Source organism: Acipenser ruthenus, chromosome 57 (genome assembly GCF_902713425.1).
Source record: "Acipenser ruthenus chromosome 57, fAciRut3.2 maternal haplotype, whole genome shotgun sequence".
NCBI classification, from domain to species: Eukaryota; Metazoa; Chordata; class Actinopteri; order Acipenseriformes; family Acipenseridae; genus Acipenser; species Acipenser ruthenus.
The window spans coordinates 466,322-491,407 of NC_081245.1; the positions used below are offsets into that span (position 1 = coordinate 466,322).

Here is a 25,086-nt window from a genome sequence, read left to right on the forward strand (position 1 = left end):
GCGACAGTCTTAGGAAACAGTGTATTGGTGTGTTTTAATATATTATTTAGTTAAAATCAATTACTATACTTTTTAGGGGGGTCCGACTTGAGCCTTGCAGTGTGTGTTAGTTAAGATATTACTTAGTTAAAATCAATTGCTAGTTTTTTTACTGTATTTTTATGGGGTTTCACTTGAGCCTTGCAGTGTGTGCTAGTTAATGTTTTATTGTTTTTTTTATTATTATTTTAAATATTTGAATTGTTTGTAGCTAACCCTAGTTCCATAAATCACAGTGTTGGGTACTTCCAACCGACACACCTGTCTCATGTGCAGTTTTAAAGGAACAACAGGTTATTTAAAATGATTACATCTGTTACAATTCTTGGTAAAAGAAATCTGTTTGCAAGCTAGGCTCTCAGATAGGGTTGCACTGTCTTTGTCACCTGGAAGGTAAAATTGTCCCTACTCCTTTCCTGTCCTTAATTAACCCTTATTGACTGTTACACACTTTGACCCAGAAGACACTGCTGAGCTGAAATGACTTTGGAAGTGCAACGCATTTCAAAGTAAGGGATACAAACTGAGAACTTTCTTTAAGTGTACTACCAGTTATCATGTTTTAAAATGAAAATACCTGTTGACTGCAGATGTGTGTTTGCTCAGATTGCAAGGTCAACAGGGAGGGACTTAGCTGCCAATAAGGGTTCAGGAGCTTGAAGATGGGGGCTCTATAGCAGCCTGTCTGAGATCAAGGTGACGAAGGAGGGGAGGATGGAAATACCGCAGACACGTGAAGAAACAGGCTTTTAGCACACTCTACTGGGGAGAAAGAGGAACTACAACTATATTATTATGGGATAATACATTGTGCTTTTAAGAGATGGTATCTGAGTGCTCTCTAGTGGAGAGGTGGAAGAACTACAACAAATTATAAAGAAAAAAATGATTTTTTTTAGGAAGCACAAAAAGGGCAATTAAAAAAATATTGCAGAAAACTATTTGGCTGTAAAAAAAATAGAAGTAACAGGTTTACATTTTTAGAAACTTTGTCTGAGCTCATGTTGTAAAAGGTTTGCATAGTACATGAATTGTAAGAAACAGCTTGGCATGGGTTTGAAGTCTTGTGTTTTAGGAAATGGTTTCTCTGGGCTTTGTAACTACTTGGTGTGAAAAAAATAAAACTGTCTTCAACCTATTATTCCGCTCATTATATTAATTATATTTGTATGATATATAATTGCAACAATATATTTCATATTACATACTAATTAATCAGAAGTAAATGCAGACAGACAGGGTTATACAAACCACGTGGGAGAGATCCATTGACTGGAAATGGCAAAATCTCCCATCTTATTCACTAGACTCTCATTCAAGGCTTTCACCTGTCTCTGGAGCCATGTGACTAATTGTTTTATAGTCGTGATGACCACTGGATATGGTTTGTTTCTCATCAATACTACACAGTGAGATGGCAGTGCCATGGAGGGGTTGGCTAGCTTGTTCTGTAATACAAGAACTTACAACAGGGATATGGAGCTTTTATATACCACAAAATACATGGCATGAAGTACGAAGGTGGGAGAGAAATATATATATATATATATAACATATTACATTATGAATCCTGATCATTGATTGGTTAGCTGCGTTCTATCTGCCATACTTTAATCCAACACAACCTTGCAACAGACACTTCACCTTCAATTCAAATTCATCCTCCACTTACCTGTCCTAACTCTACAGCATTTAATATCTGTGAGTAACCACTCACTTAAACAAAATATATGCCAGACCCAGAAGCAAATGTGTGTGTTTTTTTAATGGACAGACTGTTTAAGAAAGGTATGAAAATGAATTTCCTGAACCGGAAAAACTACCAGTAATTCAATTTTATTTAAAAGAAAAACTGCAACAGAATCGAATTAAAGAAAAGGGCTTGTAACCCGGAGGTTTCCGGTTCAAATCCCACCTCAGCCACTGACTCATTGTGTGACCCTGAGCAAGTCACTTCACCTCCTTGTGCTCCGTCTTTCGGGTGAGACGTAATTGTAAGTGACTCTGCAGCTGATGCATAGTTTACACACCCTAGTCTCTGTAAGTCGCCTTGGATAAAGGCGTCTGCTAAATAAACAAATACTACTACTCTCTCTAGATGGGACCCCCTTCAAAGTCACTTCAGTCAAAAAAAACAGCAGTGTGGAGTAGTGGTTAGGGCTCTGGACTCTTGACCGGAGGGTCGTGGGTTCAATCCCAGGTGGAGGACATTGCTCCAGTAAAAACCCAACTGTATAAATGGGTACTGTTCCTTTCATGGAACTAAATTAATTAATTGTAACACATTCACATAGAATTGAACTGTTAATTATTTAGTTTGCACACTGTGTGTGAAATAACTTTTAGTGAAACTTGATGAAGTAACTATAAGTAATCTACCTCATATTGTTGTATGAAGAATTTCTTTAAAAGTAAACTTGCCATATACTTAATCTATATACCATTAATACTTAATCAATATACCATTAATAAGAGTAATGTGATATATTCTAAGACTGCCTGCATCATCTCAGTTGAGGCTGTGTTCGTATGTGGGCGCATGTGTGTGTGAGCAAGCTACTGCCTACGTCACAGCTTGCTGTTGAAGCTGCTGTTTGTGTGTGAGGAGACAGGCTGTGTCATATTTCAATTGCCTGCTAGCCAGCATGAGTACAGTGAGAGCTTTTTGAATTGTGTTTGTGCAAATGATCAATTATTGAATTGTTCCTACAGTACTCAAGTAGAAAAGGCAGCCAATATCAAAATAGCATAAATCATCACATCAATTGCAGCAAGCAATGGCAGTCCGGTAATATCTCTAGAAAATGGGAGTCTGTGCTGTGATTGGATGTCTGAGAGCAGGAGGAGGCGGGGAGAAGTTAAGCAGCGTTCCCATTGGTTGCGTGGAATTCCCTGAGGGCTGCAACGTTGGCCTAGATCATGTTCTCGTAGATATTTTCATCGGGATCAGAATTGTTCTTTCCCTGGATGGTGTCGAGGATGCACTGGTTCAGGAAGATGTACTGGGACTAGGAGGGGGAGAGAGATGGGAATGAGAGTGTTTTACATCATTTTACTTGGTGGTCCAGTGGTTAAAGGAAGGGGCTTGTTACCAGGAGGTTTCTGGTTCAATCCCACTTCAGCCACTGACTCACTGTGTGTGTGTGACCCTCAGCAAGTCACTTAACCTCCTTGTGCTCCGTCCTTCAGATGAGACGTAAAACAAACAAGGTCCTATTGGAAGTGACCCTGCAGGAGCAGTTGTTGATGATGCAGAGTTCATCCCCTAATCTCTAAATTGCTTTGATAAAATCATCTGCTAAAATTACTAAATAATAATAATACAAACACTAAAATAAATGCTTCCCTATGCTTTACCATACCTTTGTGCTTTACAATGCTTTATTACACTGTGCTGTGCTTTTACTATAGGGCCCTTTTATAACGGTTAGTTTACCCTGTTTTTGTAATATGCTTCACCATACCTCTCTGTGCTTTACAATGCTTCCCTATGCTTTACCAGACCTCTCTGTGCTTTACAATGCTTTCCTATGCATTACCAGACCTCTCTGTGCTTTACAATGCTTCCCTATGCTTTACCACACCTCTCTGTGCTTTACAATGCTTCCCTGTGCTTTGTACCAGACCTCTCTGTGCTTTACAATGCTTCCCTATGCTTTACCAGACCTCTCTGTGCTTTACAATGCTTCCCTATGCTTTACCAGACCTCTCTGTGCTTTACAATGCTTCCCTATGCTTTACCAGACCTCTCTGTGCTTTACAATGCTTCCCTATGCTTTACCAGACCTCTCTGTGCTTTACAATGCTTCCCTATGCTTTACCATCCCTCTCTGTGCTTTACAATGCTTCCCTGTGCTCTTTACCAGACCTCTCTGTGCTTTACAATGCTTCCCTATGCTTTACCAGACCTCTCTGTGCTTTACAATGCTTTATTACACTGTGCTGTGTTTTACTGTGTGACTCTTTTATAAGAGTCTCTTGAGATCCTTTCTCTCGGGTCTCTGTGCTGGACTCACCTCTGTTTGGACCATGAGAGGCCGGTGGAGCCTCATCTTCTTCACAAAGCTCTGGATCCCCACAGCCTTCTCCCTCTCTATCTGCAGCAGGAGGGAGTCGAGAGCAATCAGGGTTCCTGTGCGATCGACTCCAGCACTGCAAGAGAAAGAGTAACCGTGGACCTTCTGAAAGGTGCTTCAGGCAGGGAACCTACTTTTTAAGCTAGATTGAAGAGCAAGTAGTGGACTGCAAGAGAAAGAGGAAACGTGGTCTGGACCTCACCATAGATACATTTGATTTGACAGACGCCTTTATCTAGTTATTACATGGTAACACTTTACATAAAGTTGATACATTTAGGTTTAGATTTAGGATTAGGGTTATAACATGCAACAAGACTTCCACATTAAGTCCATTGTAACTATGTATGATAGCATTATAATTATATGGAAGTACACAATCATTTACTAAGTACTATGTAACTACACAGTTACCTTTTATATAGTATATCATAAACTCTTACAGCTACTTGATCTAAAGTTAACGGATCATGTTTGTTATGCAGATCAAATTATTTACTTAATCATTTCTTCTAAATCTACAAATTACTATGTAATACATGCACACACAACACATACATATGTAATATATATATATATATATATATATATATATATATATATATATATATATTATTATTATTATTATTTTTATTATTATTATTATTATTTATTTCTTAGCAGACACCCTTATCCAGGGCGACTTACAGTCATAAACAAAAATACATTTCAAGAATCACAGTACAAGTAATAATACAATTAAGACCAAGATAAATACAATGACTTTGGTTCCAGCAAGTACAAGTGTGACAAAATACTATTCAATAATGGAGCAGATAACAGTGTCAGTGATAGTTGCATCAGGATATAATTAAATACAAAATACTACAGATTGAATAACACTTGACAGATTACAGTAATCTAAAGTACAGGATTAAATGCAGTAAAATAGGGGGCAGATAAGAGCAAGTAAAGCGCATTTAAGGAAGAGTGATAAGTTCCCAGAGGGAAAAGAGGAGTTTCTACAGGTGCTGTCTGAAGAGGTGAGTCTTGAGGAGGTGTCGGAATGTGGTCAGGGACTGGGCAATCCTGACATCTGTAGGAAGGTCATTCCACCACTACGGTGCGAGGGTGGTGAAGGAGTGGGCTACAACACCGGTGGACCATGATCATGGATCATAGAGTTGCATGTTCTATGTCTTACCTGTCTTACCTGATGGTGGCAGTCTGCGGTTGCTTTATATATATATATAAAGAAAGATATATAAAACATATAGTTGCGGTTTCATTGCAACTAAAAAAAATCATCTCAGCACAGATGACACTGTACTGCAGTTTTAAACCCATTCAGGAAAATCAAACAAGGCTAATGGTGCTGGGATCGCAATCCGGTACCTGCAGTGTACGATGGCCGGTCCGCTCCTCTCCCGATTGTCCAGGAATTTTCTGACCACCGTCCGGAACTGGATGAAGGTGGCTGTGTTATCCGGAACATTGTGATCCGGCCAGGCGGTGAAGTGGAACTGCCTGAGTGAATGGCGTTCCAGGGATTTTATCTAGGAAAAACAAAGGGAAACATTAGGATAGAAATATTCATTAAGACAAATGTGTCTTTAGTAGCTACAAATTTTGTTGGAGTAAATATGTTCACATTTTTTTTATCATCTTCTGCTGAATGTTATTAATATGCATCAATTATGTTTTTCATAACTTTTTTGGGGGCATGATACAGTAATTATAAAGATTAGTACATGCAAAATAGTCCCTCTGCCTTATCTTTAGAAGTTATGTATTTGCTAGAAAAATGTATTACTGCCATCTAACTTAAGAAAAGTTTGAGAAGGAAAAAGGCCATTCGGCCCAATTGTGTGTGGGACGGGGGGTGGGGGGGCTCATTTAAAAGCAAATAATCTTTTTTAAAATGTTCCCAGTGTTTTATATCCTACTACTCCACCTGGTAGATTATACCATGCATTTCTAACTCTGTGTTATTTCAGTCTTTGTCATTGTGCTAGGCAAAGTGACCAAAACAAGAGCACTCCAAACTCCAGGACTTGTCATTTCTTCCAAGGTGACTGGAAGCATCCTCTCCTTTCCTGCTGATTCCTATTTCAACCACTCGACTCTCCCAGTAACAGCGAGTCCCAGACAGACCCTCTGTGCAAAGCACTTGATCTGCAGAGTCAAATCTCTCTGGGTGATCAGGATATGTGCCTCCAAAAGAGCTTCCTACCTTCTGTTCTAAACTTTACTTCCATTTATGTCCTCTTATTCTTGTCTCTGTGCTAAATTTGAAATCGTGTCTTGGGTTAACTATATCTATACCATTTATAATTTTAACCCTTTGCGGTCCATTTATTCAGCGCGTCTCAGGCGCGTCAGGTGCAATTTATTTTCACATGTGCAGTTTATTTTAGAAGCACTGTTTAAAAGTATTTTTTTCACAGTAAAACAGTTTTAAAAGGCACTGCATATCAACAGGACACTCAGTACTGCATCTCCAGCCCCACCCCACCCCTTGTTCACTGTATTTTTCACATACCTCTTCATAGTCGTGCATACCGATAAATCATCTCCTGATCACTCGTTTTATCACCAAATCACTCAATAATGCGATCCAAGTCATTATTTTATTACTGTAACATCTTAAAAAGCTCTGCAAATGTCTGTGATATTCTTTGAGTGCTGGATGCGGAAGCAGCTATCTTGTTTGTTTATGTCCGTGTTATCTCTGTGGTTCTGGGGCTATGTGTATTGCTCAGATCTGCCCCTTTTTCCGGCTTCTCTTGGCTCCTATCAGTCTCACTCGGCCATTGAATGGTTTTCTCGGCTTTTTCTGGAGAAAAAACGACTAGAGACCTGTGTCCGACGTTGGACCAGAAAGGGTTAAAGACTGCAATCAAATCCCCTCTTTCCCTTCTTTTTCCGAGGCTGAAGAGGTTTAATACTTCTAATCGGTCTTCATAGCTCATGTCATAAGGTCCTGGGATCAACCTAGCTGCCCTTCTCTGTACCATTAAGCCTTTTTTTTGTAGTGAGATGATCAAAACTAGGTGGGGTCTAACCAGGGCATTGTATAATCTTAGCATCACCTCTCTAGACTTGTAATCCACACTTTTTACAATATGTGCATTCTATGTGCCTTTTTATTGCCTCCCCACATTAGAGGCATTTTTAATGATGACCACTATAAAACGGAGATCCTTTTCAAAGTCCTCGTCCCCTATTTCCATCCTGTTCATTTTATACTTAGAAAGTGGATTTGTACGCTCCATATGCAATACTTTACATTTCTTAACATTAAAATTAATTTGCCACAAGTTTGCCCAGTTAGAGAAGGTCCACGTGACAGGGTAGCGTCACGGCCCAGGCTGGCTACTGGCAGGAACTAGTCCCAGAGACGTACATTCATTTAACAAAATAACACAAAACACGGGAACAAAATAAACATGTCATGGGGACACAATTAAAGGTTCAAACAAAACACTAACCAGTTGTAGGCTGGGCAATCAATTCACTAAAAATATTCTAAACATACAGCAAACCACAGATCCAAAACACTAACCTAACTCCCTCCACCAAACAAAGACTTTCTGGCTTCCTTTATACATGTAGCACCACATACCCAACTGGGGAATGGCCACACCTGTGATTGCTGGCAGGGATGTATTTAACCTCATCCCTGCCAACCTTCCACCCCCCCACCCCCACACAAACAAACACACACACACACACACTATTTACAGCAGCAGGGCAAATCCCTATGAATTAGCTGGGCTGCAGATTCACAGTCCACTACTCCCCCACGTTTTATATAATCTGCCAATTTGACAATCTTGCAATGTGTATCTTGGTCCAAGTCATTGATATAAATGAGGAACAGTAAAGGTCTATGTACAGACCCTTGTCGTACCCCACTAAGTGCATCCCCCAATTTGATATTCCTCTCTGTTTTCTGTTTAACTAGTTCTGTATCAAATGTCCTTCCTTGTATTCCAGCTGATTTTAATGTACTTAAGTCTTTCATGTGAGACTTTGTGAAAGGCTTTATGAAAATCAAGATACATTTTATCATAAGCATTGCCATCATCTACAGTAGCTGTAGCATCCTCAAAAAAGTCAAGCATGACCTCCCTCTTCTGAACCCATGCTGGCTGTTGCCTATATTATTATTTATTTATTTCTTAGCAGACACCCTTATCCAGGGTGACTTACAATTGTTACAAGATATCACATTATTTTTACATACAATTCCCCATTTATACAGTTGGGTTTTTACTGGAGCAATCTAGGTAAAGTACCTTGCTCAAGGGTAGCAGCAGTGTCCCCCACCTGGGATTGAACCCACGACCCTCCAGTCAAGAGTCCAGAGCCCTAACCACTACTCCACACTGCTGCCATTATTGCTGCCACTGCTGCTATAATTAGGGCTTCTAGTTTTTGGTTTTTATTTTCCATCTCTCTCTCTCCCTCCCTTTAAACCTCAATGAATAGTTGTTAAGCATTAACTGAAGACCAGATTGTTTAAATTAGCGACTCACTACTAGGAACTAACGCAGTGGAAACTAATAAGCTGAATGCGGCGATTAGAGGCAGATTGAAACGCAGGTTCAAACAGAATCAGGAGAGATCAATGCACGTCGTTTGTGAACTCCGTCAAGATACGAGGGTAAAAAGAAACAACATCCTTTGGGAATTAGTGTGTGATTAAGAAAGTGAATCGGCTCAAAATATGTTTAAAGGGACATCATGTGATCAAAAATAAAACCTGAAAACTAGAAGCCCTACCTATTGTTGCTGAATAAATAGTCTTCAAGCTTACCTCTTAATATTGCAAGTTACAGAAGTTAAACTAATAGGTCTATAAAAAAAACTGGGTCTGTCTTATCCCCTTTTTTAAACGATGGCACAATATTTGCAAGCTTCCAGTCTTTAGGGATCTCACCTATTTCTATTGAACTATTCATTATAGTAGTCAGCGGTCTACTCATTTCTATGTTTTTAAATAACACTTTTCCAATGAATGCAATTTTAAACAAGGAGACAGGAAGTTTGATCTCTTGATGGCATCTCTGCTTCCTTTACTGAATTCAGATGCTCACGTGTTTAAGAGTAAAATCCCGGAGAGTCCAGTCAGGCTGCTCCTGTTCAGAAAACATGGTGACTGAAATATCTCCGTAGGTGCAGGGAGTGTAGTCCAGAGGCCAGTACTGCTCACACTTCACCTGGGGAGAGGAGAGGAGACAGAGGGGTGAGAGGAGAGGGTGAGGAGAGGAGAGAGAGGGTAGAGGGAGAGGGTGAGGAAAGGAGAGAGAGGGTAGAGAGGAGAGGAAGAGGAGAGGAGAGAGAGGGTAGAGAGGAGAGGAAGAGGAGAGGAGAGAGAGGGTAAAGAGGAGATGGTGAGGAGAGGAGAGAGAGGGTAGAGAGGAGAGGGTGAGGAAAGGAGAGAGAGGGTAGAGAGGAGAGGAAGAGGAGAGGAGAGAGAGGGTAGAGAGGAGAGGGTGAGGAGAGGAGAGAGGAGAGAGAGGAGAGGGTGAGGAGAGGAGAGAGCGGAGAGAGAGGAGAGGGTGAAGAGAGGAGAGAGGGTAGAGGGTGAGGAGAGGAGAGAGGAGAGAGAGTGAGGAGAGGAGAGAGAGGGTAGAGAGGAGAGGTTGAGGAGGAGAGAGCGGAGAGAGAGGAGAGGGTGAGGAGAGGGGAGAGAGGGTAGAGAGGAGAGGGTGATGAGAGGAGAGAGAGGGTGAGGAGAGGAGAGAGAGGATAGAGTGGAGAGGGTGAGGAGAGGAGAGAGAGGAGAGAGGAGAGGGTGAGGAGAGGGTAGAGAGGAGAGGGTGAGGAGAGGAGAGAGAGGGTAGAGGGTGAGGAGAGGAGAGAGGAGAGAGAGAGAGAGTGAGGAGGAGAGGAGAGAGAGGGTAGAGAGGAGAGGGTGAGGAGAGGAGAGAGAGGGTAGAGAGGAGAGGGAGAGGAGAGAGAGGGTAGAGGGAGAGTGGAGAGAGAGAGAGGAAGGCAAAAGTTACCAATCAGACACTCAAGTTGCAGTTTGATGACATCATTCCGGGACTTACTCGTGAATTCTCGATGCAATTGGTCAGCATGACGATCGCCTCCACCTGGTTCTCCCACGCCATTCGCCAGAAGTCTTCCACAGTGCTGGGCAAGGGACCCTGAGTGGCGATGAACTCCTTCGCAGTGTGATAGCCCTGTTGAAGGATTCATTGCAGTGTTTGAAATAAGGGGTATGAAGAAGACTCACAATAACAAGTCTAAAGGGTAAAACTGCTCTTATCAAGATTGTATATGTGGTTGAGTGGACAGAACAAAAGGTGGAAGTACAAAGATGACTGGGCATGATACCTGTGATATGATAATGGGGTGATAGTGACGGAACATAGCAACTGTTTTGTAACCAATTAGCTTTCTACACATAAGCGAGAGTTGAGCTGTAGTATATAAATACTCCTAGAAGTAGAGAGATCGTTGGGCTATTTTTGAGACTCATGAATACCTCCAATTCAGGTAGTTTGATCAAATATTTTATGTAACTGTAGTTAAGCTAGATGACCATTATGCCATGTCTAGAGGTATAATTGCAATAACGGTGTATTTCTCTTTTACTGATAATCTTTGAATGCTGATCTGTGAATAATGTATGCTTAATAAATACGTTTGAATTATTATTATTATTATTATTATTATTATTATTATTATTATTATTATTATTATTATTTGTTTATTTAGCAGATGCCTTTATCCAAGGCGACTTACAGAGACTAGGGTGTGTGAACTATGCATCAGCTGCAGAGTCACTTACAACTACGTCTCACCCGAAAGACGGAGCACAAGGAGGTGAAGTGACTTGCTCAGGGTCACACAATGAGTCAGTGGCTGAGGTGGGATTTAAATCGGGGACCTCCTGGTTACAAGCCCTTTTCTTTAACCACTGGACCACACAGCCTCCTAAAGTATCATTAATAACATGGTTTAGGAGAAATAGTAAAATACTGATAGTTTCTTCCACAATCTTTACACTGGCAAGAGACCAAAATTAGCCAGGGTTACAAAATGAGAATAATATTCCCTCAGGATTGTTCGATGCTCGAGATCTCAACGCTTGCTGGATAATCTGAAGCATTTGTTAATTAACGTTACATTGAAAATGAGCAATTCAAATATTCATCATGAGGAGTGAAAACCTCCTGTAATGATGGCCAGGTTGGTTTGGTGTTAATCAGGGCAGAAGGCAGTGTAGGGAGTTTCTGGGTACAAGATCAGAGCTCATTTATTATAGTGGTCAAATGTTTCAGACCATACATAGCCTCGCTCCGCAGTTCCATTCTATAACACAGAGTCAGGTACTTCTTTCATTCACCCCTCGGTTGAAAAAGGGCAAGAAGCTTTCCGAAAATCTGATGGACTCCAGTGGTTCAAAACCAAGTCTGTGGACCACAGTATTTAAAAGCCATGAATTGCTTTTGCCTAGGAAGTCTGACTCATACTAACAGAGAGCAAAAGCAGCCGGTAGGCGATGTAGTTTACTTGCAGCCACGTGTACACTGTACAAATTTCTAGGAACATTTAAAAAGGACACCTCGTTATTTTGGACAACCTGTCTATCTGGTTTAGCCTGGGACTGCTGGATATATGTAACCAATTAGTAAAGGATCATTACACTCCAAAGTCTGTTTCCACAATATCAATACCAAATAAAGGGAACTTTTTATATAAATGTTCACTTACCGGCATGAAGTTCGCATTGATATAGTCTGAGAATGGATCTCCATCAATAACACTCAACTTAACACGACACCAGTCATCTGAAAAGAAAGAGGCCACAGTATGAGAAACGATCTAATGACTTCATCATCCAGAACGTCACTGGATCAGAAACTCCAAACCAGAAGAGACCGAGAGAGAAAGTCAAGTTAGCAGAGAAACGTTTTAATGCCTTCGTCATCCAGAACTTCACTGGATCAGAAACTCAAAACCAGAAGAGACTGAGAGAGAAAGTCAAGTTAGCAGAGAAACGTTTTAATGCCTTCGTCATCCAGAACTTCACTGGATCAGAAACTCCAAACCAGAAGAGACCGAGAGAGAAAGTCAAGTTAGCAGAGAAACGTTTTAATGCCTTCATCATCCAGAACTTCACTGGATCAGAAACTCCAAACCAGAAGAGACTGGGAGAGAAAGTCAAGTTAGCAGAGAAACGTTTTAATGCCTTCGTCATCCAGAACTTCACTGGATCAGAAACTCCAAACCAGAAGAGACTGGGAGAGAAAGTCAAGTTAGCAGAGAAACGTTTTAATGCCTTCGTCATCCAGAACTTCACTGGATCAGAAACTCCAAACCAGAAGAGACTGTGAGAGAAAGTCAAGTTAGCAGAGAAACGTTTTAATGCCTTCGTCATCCAGAACTTCACTGGATCAGAAACTCCAAACCAGAAGAGACTGTGAGAGAAAGTCAAGTTAGCAGAGAAACGTTTTAATGCCTTCGTCATCCAGAACTTCACTGGATCAGAAACTCCAAACCAGAAGAGACTGTGAGAGAAAGTCAAGTTAGCAGAGAAACGTTTTAATGCCTTCGTCATCCAGAACTTCACTGGATCAGAAACTCCAAACCAGAAGAGACTGAGAGAGAAAGTCAAGTTAGCAGAGAAACGTTTTAATGCCTTCGTCATCCAGAACTTCACTGGATCAGAAACTCCAAACCAGAAGAGACCGAGAGAGAAAGTCAAGTTAGCAGAGAAACGTTTTAATGCCTTCGTCATCCAGAACTTCACTGGATCAGAAACTCCAAACCAGAAGAGACTGAGAGAGAAAGTCAAGTTAGCAGAGAAACGTTTCAATACCTTCATCATCCAAAACTTCTTAATTGAGGGCTTGGTATCCTACAGGATGTGCTATGACAGGCTCTGCTGTATTAATAGAGGTTATGGTATCTTACTGTACGTCGTGTGTAGGGTCTCTCTTATTGTAGATCTGTTACACTTACATGGCAGGACGTTGATGAATCTGTTCTTCCCTCGATTCTCCAGTATGAGGGCAGCTTTGGTTGTCTGCTCAGTGCCAACCGCGCCCAAACTCTGTAATGATAAAAAAAAAATCATGATCGTACATCAGCAGCATTACCAAGCTTTTTAAACATGCATTTGCAAAAGGAGATTTTGAAAAGGGTTTTTTTCATTGCTTTGTCATTGTACTGTATTGTAATGTTGTTGCTAAGTCTGTGTTGCTTTGACTGAATTCAGGAGCTGTCCTTCGGTGCTAGTTGCTCGCCATAGACATGTGTAACACAGCCAGTGTCTTTATAGAAGAGATAGCACCACCTAGTGTTCTGACACTGAGGATCAAGTTTAGTTTTGCTGGCAGTACACTAAGTGCTCACTAGATGGCTCTTACTAATATAAATATGATCTAGCCTACATATTGTCTCTGTTGTTCTTTTGATCTCAAGTAGCCAATCGGGATCATCATGTGTATCGTGATGCAGCCTGTATCATGACCTGCTATCATATCGTGATAACTATTGTGATGTTAGTGCATCGTTGCACCCCTATTGAAATATGGAGTAATCTACACTGTGCAGCTAAGCCCAGAGCTTCCTGTGATGTTTCTCATGTCCGTATTGATGGAGAGATCGTACCTGATATTCATCTGCAAATCCAATATCAGAGTCCGCCTGCTGTCTGTGGAAATAGTCTGCAAACTTACTGACTTCGATCGGTCTGAAACACAACATTTAGAAGATTTATCATATCGGAATTAGGATAATAGAACACTATCTGTCTGCCTGTCTCTTGTTATCAGATCTCAATCAAACTGAAATATCCCACTGCTACCACCAATATAGTGTCTGTCTGTCTCCTGTTATCAGATCACCAGTATACTGTCAGTCTGTGCATTTGTGTGTCTATCTGTCAGTCCCTCCGTCTGTCTATCAGATCTCAATCAAATTCCACTCTTTCAATAGCACACCCTACAGATCAAGATTGGTTTAAAATATAAATTTAGCATGCCAAATAATTTACCCCTGATTTTCTCCCCAATTTAGCCTGTCCAATTCCCTCACTGCAGTGATTTCCCACACAGCTCAGAGCTGAAGGTCAGGGGGTGTCCTCTGATCCCCAAGCCAATCACCTCTTTACACCTAGGAGCTCCACAGCAGATGTGAGCTACTGCCCCCTGGAGGACAAAGGCCAGCTCTGCAGGTGTCTGCTTGAGCTCATTGGCCAGTAGGGGCCGCTGTAGCACGGTGAGGTGACTCGGTAGATTTAGTCTCCCTAGCACTATCTGAAAGTCTGGCTCGTGCAAACAGAGATTTCTCTAACCCAGTGCAGTGCCAAATAAAATGAAACATCTTTTCAAACTGTGCATGGGGGAGCTGTGTAGTGAATGGAAATGCAGGACAGGTACTGGAACAACAGAGAAAATAAAATAATGTTATTGACTTACTTAATCTTCTTACATGTCAATTCCAGAACGCTGTCATCTTTGGAACTAGAACTAGAAATGAGTCAGACCGAAAGGTTAAAAACATTGAAATGAAAAGGACATGATTACACAGATTCAGAAATTCAACTTTCCAGAAGAAGATCCCAAGGTTTATTGTGAGTTCTGTAAGGAATGTTGTAATAGTTTTTATATTTCATAGAACTAATTATTATTTTATAATATGTTATTTTCTATATGTTACTGAGAAGCTGGGAGTGGTATTTGAGCTCAGGAATGTAAGGAGAGAAGGGGCCTCTGCTTGCATGGGGGATGAATGAATCTCAGAGATAACAGATTCAAAAGGAATGTTTGTGAGGCTTGGAAACCTGCCACGAGTACACAGGTATAGGACAGAGAGGTCATAATGACATCATTACAAGGGTGTGTTTCGGAATCTACAAAACTGAAGTGAATGCATTGTCCAGGGCACAGTTCTCAATCGCTGTAGCCCAGTGTCGCGACTCTGTCCATTCAAATTATTCTATTCTGAGCTATACCAATAAACATATATTTAACATCACTGTAACAGAGCAAGGAGCCCTGTACATGTGTTTGTTATTTTTAGAACGGAGTCTACCCCTCTGCCCCTGTGTCTTATTTGTGTTATTTTGTATTTGTGTGTTATGATTTATTTATGTATATATTTGACGGGATAGCCGTGCATTGTTTTATTATTGTATTGTTTAGTAGCGTGGATGGGGAGCCCCATCCACAGGAATAATTAAAAACCCTGTGCAGAAGGTGGCCATCTCCCGAATTAATTAAGTGATTAATTTGTTGTTAAATCAGGAGATGGTCACATGTTTTAAAAAGCCTGCAGCTCTCCATGTTCGTGGTGGGTGTTCAGAGGAGGAACGAGAGCGAGCGAGGAGCGAGAGGAATTTAGAATAGAAGGTAATACAGGATCAGTGAAAGCGATTGCCCAGCCTGACCTGTATTGTTTAGTTATATTTTGTGTTTGTGATTTTGTTTTGGTTCAACTATTTATTTTCGCTCTGTGAGCAGTGTTTTCTGTTTAAATATTTTATTTGATTTATTTTGTTTAAAATAAACAGCGCCACAGCGTCTTTTCCCTGCAGTACTGGTGTCAGTGTTTTTTTTTTCCTTCCTGCAGCCTGGCCTGACGTCACCACACGTCCATCCTGTCACAATTACTAATATTGTTTATCAGTTTCACATTTCTTACAGTTCAGAAGCTGCTCTTCAGTTCTAGCTGCACTGCCATAGTATTTTATTGTGAATCGGTACAGTCTTGGCTATGACTACAGCTCCCAACATGCCTCTGCACCTGCGGCAATGGTGAGGGATGCTGGGAACTGTAGGTCTTTAACTCAGAGCAATGCTGTGGTCTTGTATCACAATACAAATCCTTTAAACACATCAATGAAGCTGCCTGCCGTAGACATGTGCAACACAGCCAGTGTCTTTATAGAAGAGCCAGCGCCATCTAGTGATCTGAGACTTGGGATTGCTGCCAATACACTAGCTGTGCACTAGATGGTGCTGGTGCTTACTCATTTCAAAAGGATCTAGCCTGCTTTACACCTGTCTATAGCAGGCAACTAGAACTGAGAGCAGCTCCTGAACTCAAAACAACACGACTTAGCAATTTAAATAAAAAGCTGTATTTGAGTAATTGCAATAGATTTGGAATAATTGCAAACATCATTAAATAGTTAAGGGGCAGGAAATATCTTGCACACCCTATAGTTGTCATTTCTAAAACCACATTCTCACTTAAGAAATGAATTAAACATACTCCTATTAGCCTCCTCTAGTGGTAGAAAAGGGGCATTACTTTAGTAAGCCTGGTTAATTATGATATGAGCAGGAACAGCAATGAAGAACAGGAAAGGACACACAATAGGACATTGAACAGAGTGGAGTCCAATATCTCTATCAAACATTGATTATAGTGTATTTACAAACACTACACAGACACACACAATATGTTATTACACAGGAGTCCAATACTTCTATCAAACATTGATTATAGTGTATTCACAAACACTGACACACACAGAGACACTAACACACACACACAGGCTGACACACACACACAGACACTGACAACACACACAGACACACATACACACACACTGATGCAGCAGAAAGAACATCAACAGAGACTGATGCAGATACTAAACAGTCACATCTTGATGTTAAGACCAGTTAATGGACCAACAAAATGCAGCCTTATTCGAGTGGTGGCCTTACTGCTGATGGGCCACAGTTGACACATTCGTCAAATATTAATTTAATTTTCTTCTATGAAAACTGCTCTATAGTTTAATATTGTATTTTCTAAATCAAATCGCGCCGTGTCCAAGTGTTCAGATGGTGTGGTTGTTTCCCAACACTTCAATGGTCAATGCCTGTGGCCAAACACCCCTTTATAAGACAGACGGACGGACAGGCGGTCAGACGTACCTCAGGAGGTCAGGGTATCGTCTCAGGATGAACAGAACGAGAAAGACCACGAAGCAGATGAGTATTAGAATCCCAAACAGAGAGCCGACGATGACACCTGCAAATAAATAAGTTACTGATCATGTATCTATCTATATAGATATCAGTCAGTCTACCTTGTGGCGGTAGCAACACATAGTTTTGCAGGAAATGCATCACCTGTTTATTCATAATCCTGAATAGCAGAGCCTGGCCAGGCAATGTCTTTTCTTTTTTATTATTAGCTCCTTTTTGTTTGCCTTATATAGTTATTCCTGTCTCTTATTTTTAGAGCTTTTCAGGGCATCTATATGTATCCATTCAATTGGTTTGTTTTACCTGTGTTTTTTTCAATACCCTTTTACTGGGGGTTTTAAGGTAATGATTTGTGCTTGCTCCTTTTTCCCCTCCACTAGTTACCTGAGGGGGGAGGGCCTTGAGTTCCTGTTTCCTGTTTTAGGGGGGTAGGGGAAGGAAGGAGATTGGTGTGTGGTTGTTTCTCACCTTTGTTTGTTAGGATCTTTTGTTGTAGTACTATACTTTTTTGTTTTTCCACTGTTTGTTTGCAAAATTAGTTTTTGTTTTTCTCTTTCAACTATCCTAACAGCGCAGGCTGCATTTTCTTGACCACCAGTTTTTCCCTGCATACCTTTTTTGTTTGGGGTTCTGTTTGTTTTTGCCAGTTTTGTTGTTTAAAGGATTTACAACAACTGCATTGCAGATTCACAGAACCAGCACCGTCTCTATTGGATTACAGTTTTTTTCTGAATGGCCATTCATGTGTTTTATCGTTTGCATAGGATTTTTCTGGGACATTGTTTGTTTTTTTGGTGATTTATATATTGCCTTTATTGTTTTGTTTGATCGGGACTGTTATTGTGGTCTCTTTATTCCTACTACTAGTGACATTTAATGCCTTCCAAAAGTTTGCTATAGGAGGTTATTCAGACAACTTCTGTTCATTACCTCAGTAGCAATAAATGTATTTCTGGTAGCCTCTGTTTGGCCCCCTTTTCATAATTATTTTTGCTGTGGCAATTGACTGCTATTATTAGTCAACTTTGTTACAACCTACCTATCTGTCTGTCTATCAGCCAAATCAATCTGTATCCAATCTCAAATGGAAATATCCCACCTCTGTCAATCTATCTGTCTATATCTGTCTGTCTATATCTTTTAATTTATCTATCAGCCAATCGCTCAATCAGTCTGTCAGGGAAGCTCGACACTTCTATTAGTTTAGCGAGGCGACAGACAGTAGTCTTGCACTATAAGAGCAGTGAAAAGGGTTGATTAGCAGTCTTACCCGTCGTGTCAGTTTGGCACTGAATGGAAATGGCTTTGAAGCTCCTCTTCTCTCCAGACACGGTCGTCACCGTGAGGGTGTAATACCGAGCCGGACTCAGCCCATCGATTCTCGTCTCACACTGGACCGGCCCGCACTTCTCTACCTTCTTTATGTCTCCGTTGGACACGTCCACTTCTATCTCCGTCCAGCGTCCAGCAGGGTTACCCCAGTCCAGGGACAGACTGTAACCCCCAGACACTGCAGAGCACTGGAGAGAGCTCACCTGAGCAGGAACTAGGGAGAGAGAGAGAAGGAGAGGGCTTAGGAAGACTGAGCTACGAAGACAGGCTGAAAGAACTTAATCTAACATTCATGCTGGGACCTCCAGTATCCCAGCATGCCTCTCTACCCTCTCTCCTTTCCTTTCTCTATACCTGAGCAGGAACTGGAGAGAGAGAGAGAGAGAGAGAGAGAGAGAGAGAGAGAGAGAGAGAGAGAGAGAGAGAGAGAGAGAGCTTAGAGGACTGAGCTACACAGACAGGCTGAAATAACTCAATCTGTCTAGAATAAAGAAGAATAAGGGGCACGACTGAAGTCTTTAACATCTTAAAAGAAGTTGACAAACCCTATAGCCAATAATTTAAGCACAGAGACCAGGACCAGAGGACACAGTGTGGAAACGACCTGAGGAGACAGAGGGAAGGAGACACTTCACACAGACGGGTGAGGGGGTGGAATGGGTTACCAGGTCATGTTGTTAACCAATACTTTAAGCACAGAAACCAGAGGACACACAGTGTGGAAATTATGTGGAGACAGACTTAGAACAGAGAGGGAACAAACACTCATTCCTGGGGAGAACATATATTCTCTGACACCGGAATAGACATGTTTTACTGTTCGCTATTTTTTCACATAAAATGTAATCGTTCCATTTCCAAATGACTGGAAAATGTAATCAGATTACAGTAATCGGATTACATGCAATGCGCTTCTTCCCAGTAGAAGTTTCTCTTTTATGCGGGGGTCCCTCACCTGTTTGAAAGTTTCTTTTCTCTTCAGTGCTGTTTCTCCGGATGCTGGCTTCAGTTTTGAAGCTCCTCAAGCTGATGTTATAGAGCTCTCCGGGGGTGAGGTTGGTCAGTTTGTATTGCCTCACATCATGATTGACTGAGTTCATTGCCGTCGAGCTGTTTGTATCTGAGTAGAAGATCTGGAAGCCAGAATATCCCCCGCTTGCTGGATCTCCCCATTCCAGTACAGCCTCAGTCTCGCTCTCAGCAGAAACCAACAGGTGTGTCGGTGGGAGAGGATCTAAAACCAAACGGAGAAAAAATTTTTAAAGATGAGGGAACAAGAAGCCACTGCAGGGGCTTGAAACTTGGTTCTAGGAGACTAGGTTTCAGGCTGCTGCATGGCACACCAGGGGAGACTTGGGGTTTGGTACAGCAACACATCAAACTAGGTCTCCCGATGGTCTCCTGAAACCAGGTTTAAAGTCACTGTTCCTGAAAATGTGGCTTTGAGTTCCCGCAGCTTTAGAATCAAGTTAAAGGAAAAGATCATTCGTGCTTCAGCAGAGGGGGTGTCAGCAGCACTTACAATTCCAAAAGGAGTCGACATAGTTAACTTCAAACACAGTACAGAAACCTGACACAGTTGGAAGTGGAGATAGACTTCTCCACACAGAGACTGATGAGGGGATGGAATGGGTTACCAAAGATTACCAAGGGTTACCAAGAGCTACAAAGAGCTACCTAGCCATGTTGTTGAGACAGAATCACTTGGATCCTTCAAGATTGGTAAACTTGGTAATACTAAAATAAACTCAGATTCTAGTTGCAGTGTTTGTCACTGGATTTTTCTTTTAGCATTTCTAAATTCAACACTATTGATGGTTCAATAGCTCTTGACCCAAGACCCGACTTGATAAAGTTTTGAGATCAATCAGCTGCTCTGATGCTCGGAATTGCTTTTAAGAAGTTAAATCATTAACGTGTTGATTTAGAAACAAGAAAAGCGGTCCTTCCCTCACCTTTACAACCGGGCACCAACCAATGGTGATTAACTTCCGCGCTGAGCGTTTTAAAAGCTGATTGGCTCATCCAACTGACAATGAAAATATTATAAAAATGAAAACTTGCTTCCGATCGGCTTTTAAAACACTCAGCGTGGAAAATAACTTCCACTGAGTGGTGCTGGGTTGTAAAGGTGACGAAAGGACGGCTTTTTTCTTGTTTTTAAATCAACACACATCAATGAATGGAATTATTGAATACCAGCCAATAGATACTTCTTAAGGGCAATTCTGAGTCTTAGTATTATTATTAATGAGTCATTTTAGATGGCGCTTTTATCCAAAGCGACTTAGAGACTAGGGGGTGAACTATGATTCATCAATAACTGCTGCTGCTGCAGAGTCACTTACCATAGGACCTCATTTGTTTTACGTCTATTCCGAAGGACAGAGCACAAGGAGGTTCAGTGACTTGCTCAGAGTCACGCACAGTGAGTCGGTGGCGGGATTTCAACCCCCTGGTAAGAAGCCCCTTTCTCTAACCACTGGACCACATGGCCTCCTAACTATGAGTACTGCCCTATTTTCCACAATGGCTCTCCTTACCTGTGAGAATGGACTGTGACTCTCCCACACTCTGTGCGTCTCCGATCTGGGATCGCACGCTTACATTATACAGGGATCCTGGAATCAGATCATTCAGAGAAGCAGAGGTCTCGTTGATAACCTTCATTCCACTCAGAAGATTACTGTTGGACCAGCTGAGCAGGTATGTGTAGTTCTGATAGTTCACATCACTGCTGGGTGCTGACCAGCTCACATGAGCCGTCGTTGTGTCCTCGCTTGAAGTCAGGTTTACTGGAGCATTGGGGTCTGTATTGGAGGCAAAGTCGACCTCACATTACACTTGTATTACACTTTAAACACATTCTATATAAAATAAATGTTAAAATAACAGCAAAATCATGAAATGTCCCCTTCTTGTCCTGGACAGAGTGATCTTCAGCAGAAATATATTTCCGATATTTTTTTTTTATTCATGTATTTGTTGTATAATAACTCTAGAGAATGTGACAACACAATTTTTCTGCTTTAATACATAGTATATTATATTTGGAAATATCTGTGGCATGTAAGACTTGCCCTGTCAAAGCGCTCTCTGATTTTATACATTAGCTGTAGTCCTAACTAAAAGGAACAGGTTTTTGCTAAATAACCGTTGCAGTTAAAAGTTACTGAAACATGTAATCGGATTACAGTTACAAATTACAAATAAATGTAATCAGATTACAGTTACAAGTTAATGAAAAATGTAATTATATTACAATGTAATCAGATGACAGTAATCAGTAGTTAGTAGTTTCTGTAGGTATTCCATACACTTACTTGTGTAGGTTGAAAGACATGTAGAGGTGCTGCTAGTGTGCTCTGGGGTCACAGATTCTATGCACACTGTGTATTCCTCCCCTGGTTGTAATTCATTAGCAGTGTAGCTGTTGTTCTGGGTTGAACTGGGGGCAACATTCACAAGAGTTACATTGTAGTAATATTGAGCAACTCTTGTGTTGTTTGGCACAGTCCAGTGGTAGTTGATCTCATTGGTCGATTTGCTCGTTAGTGTAATATAACTGACGGGGGACGGGTCTAGAAAGAAAAAAGAATTATGACATTAAAAATGATGCTGTGCTTTATTACACTTTGCTGTGCTTTTACTATGGGACACTTTTATAAGGGTTAGTTTGCCCTGTTTTTAATATGCTTTACAATACCTCTCTGTGCTTTACAATGCTTCCCTATGCTTTACCAGACCTATCTGTGTTTTACAATGCTTCCCTATGCTTTACAGGACCTCTCTGTGCTTTACAATGCTTCCCTATGCTTTACCAGACCTCTCTGTGTTTTACAATGCTTCCCTATGCTTTACAGGACCTCTCTGTGCTTTACAATGCTTCCCTATGCTTTACCACACCTCTCTGTACTTTACAATGCTTCCCTATGCTTTACCAGACCTCTCTGTGCTTTACAATGCTTCCCTGTGCTTTACCAGGCCTCTCTGTGCTTTACAATGCTTCCCTGTGCTTTACCAGACCTCTCTGTGCTTTACAATGCTTCCCTATGCTTTACCAGACCTCTCTGTGCTTCCCTATGCTTTACCAGACCCTCTCTGTGCTTTACAATGCTTCCATATGCTTTATTATTTCTTATACTGGTAACGTACTTGTGGTCCCAGTTTTATATACTGGTGTCGAGTCTTTTCCATTGGCAATGGTTGTGACTTTGATGATGTAGAGGCAGCCTGGGTCAAGCTTCTCAATGACAGTCGAGGTAACACTTCCATTAATATCTTCAATATGTGTATCATTGGCTGACACCCTGTATCCTTTCACACAGCCAGGAGTATCAGCCCAGTTTACTGCTAACTCAGAGGTGCTCTTTGGACTGACTTGAAGGTTTGTAACTGGAGGAGCAACTGAAAAAGAGAGGGAATATTATCAACCTTTTGGAATGAATGCAGGATGGTTCAGGGGCCCCCATCTATTGCAATAGCTACAGGACTGCAGGATGGTTCAGGGGTCCCCCTCTGTTGCAATAGCTACAGGACTGCAGGATGGTTCAGGGGTCACCCTCTATTGCAATAGCTACAGGACTGCAGGATGGTTCAGGGGTCCCCCTCTATTGCAATAGCTACAGGACTGCAGGATGGTTCAGGGGTCCCCCTCTATTGCAATAGCTGCAGGACTGCAGGATGGATCAGGGGTCCCCCTCTATTGCAATAGCTACAGGACTGCAGGATGGTTCAGGGGTCCCCCTCTATAAACACTACACTGGTCCTGTTGAATATAATCAGATTGACTTACTGAGAGACTGTGGTTCTGTGCAGACAATCTGATCTTGAACCCAAATGGATACATCGTATGAACATCCAGGTGACAAGCCTGTACAGCTGGCTCTCAGATTCCCTGTAGCAGCTCTCTGGCTCTCCTGGCTGTCTGATTGGATGCAGGTTACTTTCTCAATCGGGACGTCTGCTTCCACATCAATGCTTGTTTCAGTCACCGTCCATTTCTGAGCCGTACAGTCCAGCACTGCAAACGAACCACAGAAAAAAAACCTTCTTATTAGCTTTATTATTATGAATGACCATCTTTGAAATCTCTGATCTCGCATTAGCTTTATTATTAGGATCACTGACCCCTCCCTTTAAAGGAGAGCTGACCATCTTTAAAATCCATTCTCTCACCTCTTATTAGCACTAAAAACATTGTCACCAAACCCATTTCAATGTAACTCACATGTTATCCCTGTTGAAGACACTGGGCTGGACTCTTTCCCATTGCTTTCTGTCTTGACTGTCACTTCATATACAGTCCCGGGAGCGAGACCAGTAAGGGTCACAGAGTCCTGGTCTGGGTTTACTGTCTTGGGTTCAGCATTCGTTTGGTTGTATGAGACGATGAATCCAGTGTTACTGCCAGAAGGGATGCTCCAACTAACATGTAACTCTGTGGTGCTATTGGGAAGGACTGTAAGATCGGATACAGGCAAAGGAACTGAAATAAAACACATGTAATTAGAAATGCCAGAAGAAAATTAATAAATTCAAGGACATACAACTAAAAGTGTCTTCAGTGTGAATTCATTGACTAACGACTAGAAGTCTCTCAGGGTCTTCAGTGTGAATTCAATGACTAACGACTAGAAGTCTCTCAGGGTCTTCAGTGTGAATTCAATGACTAATGACTAGAAGTCTTTGATAAGGACACACATTCCTTATTCGGGTCTGATACATGGATGTTGTCAGTGTAATCTTCTGTAGCAAAGTCTGTGTCCTGTAATCTCTTGTAGTTAATCATTCTTAATGTGTGTCTATTAAGTACATGGATTATGAGTCTGTTTATCTAAAAATATCAGGAGAGAGAGCGAGAGAGAGAAAGAAAGAAAGAAAGAAAGAAAGATAGAGAAGGAAAGAAAAAAGAAAGAAAGAACGAGAGGATAGAGAGAGAAGGAAAGAAAGAAAAAAGGAAAGAAAGAGAGAGGATAGAGAGAAGGAAAGAAAGAAAGAGAGAGAAAGAAAGAACAAGAGAGAGACAGAGAGAGAGAGAGATACAAAGCTGTACTGGAGAATGAATTGTTGTAGAATGATGTCACCACAGGGTAGATATAAAAAGTCTTATTCAGAGCTCTTTTGTTAGCCCAGAGGAAGAAGAGAAGACTGCTACACTCTGTGCCTGGAAGACTGGTAATTATGCACATTACTGTATTTTTCAGTCTAGATGCTGATAGTTTGATAAAGCATTAGTATTAATCTGATTCATTGGTTGTATGAGTGAATCACTCCGGGTTGAAACACAAACTAAGACTCCCACCAGTGAGCCAGTTAACAGCAGATTTATTTGATATAGCGCCTTTCATAGTTGAGCACCATCACAAAGCGCTTTGCAAGATAGTGAGGAACAACAAGATATTGAATACGATACTTACTCAAAGATTGTGAAATACTGCATAGCTTATACTGGTCCTTCCAAACTGATATTTCATAGATGCATCCTGGTGTTAAGTTTGTGATAACAGCTATAAGATTTTCAATTGGAGCGGTGTGTGCTTCACCCTGCCTAGCTACTGTTACGTTGTTAAATTCAGAAGGGACGTCCACCTCTATACTTGTCTCGCTCAGTCTCCAGTGTAGGGTGGTGCAATCTATTGGGGCAGCTGAGAAAGAAACATTGAAACAAAAGATTCTGTTAGTCTGTGTCA

The 25,086-nt window shown here is 41.3% G+C and overlaps 1 protein-coding gene across 1 annotated transcript in view; it reads right to left on the minus strand.

The window, feature by feature from the left end:
- Positions 1 to 25,086, minus strand: part of LOC117407585 (tripartite motif-containing protein 16-like) — a 65,673-nt gene that overhangs the window by 24,351 nt on the left and 16,236 nt on the right. The gene's annotated exons all lie outside the window — the stretch shown is intronic.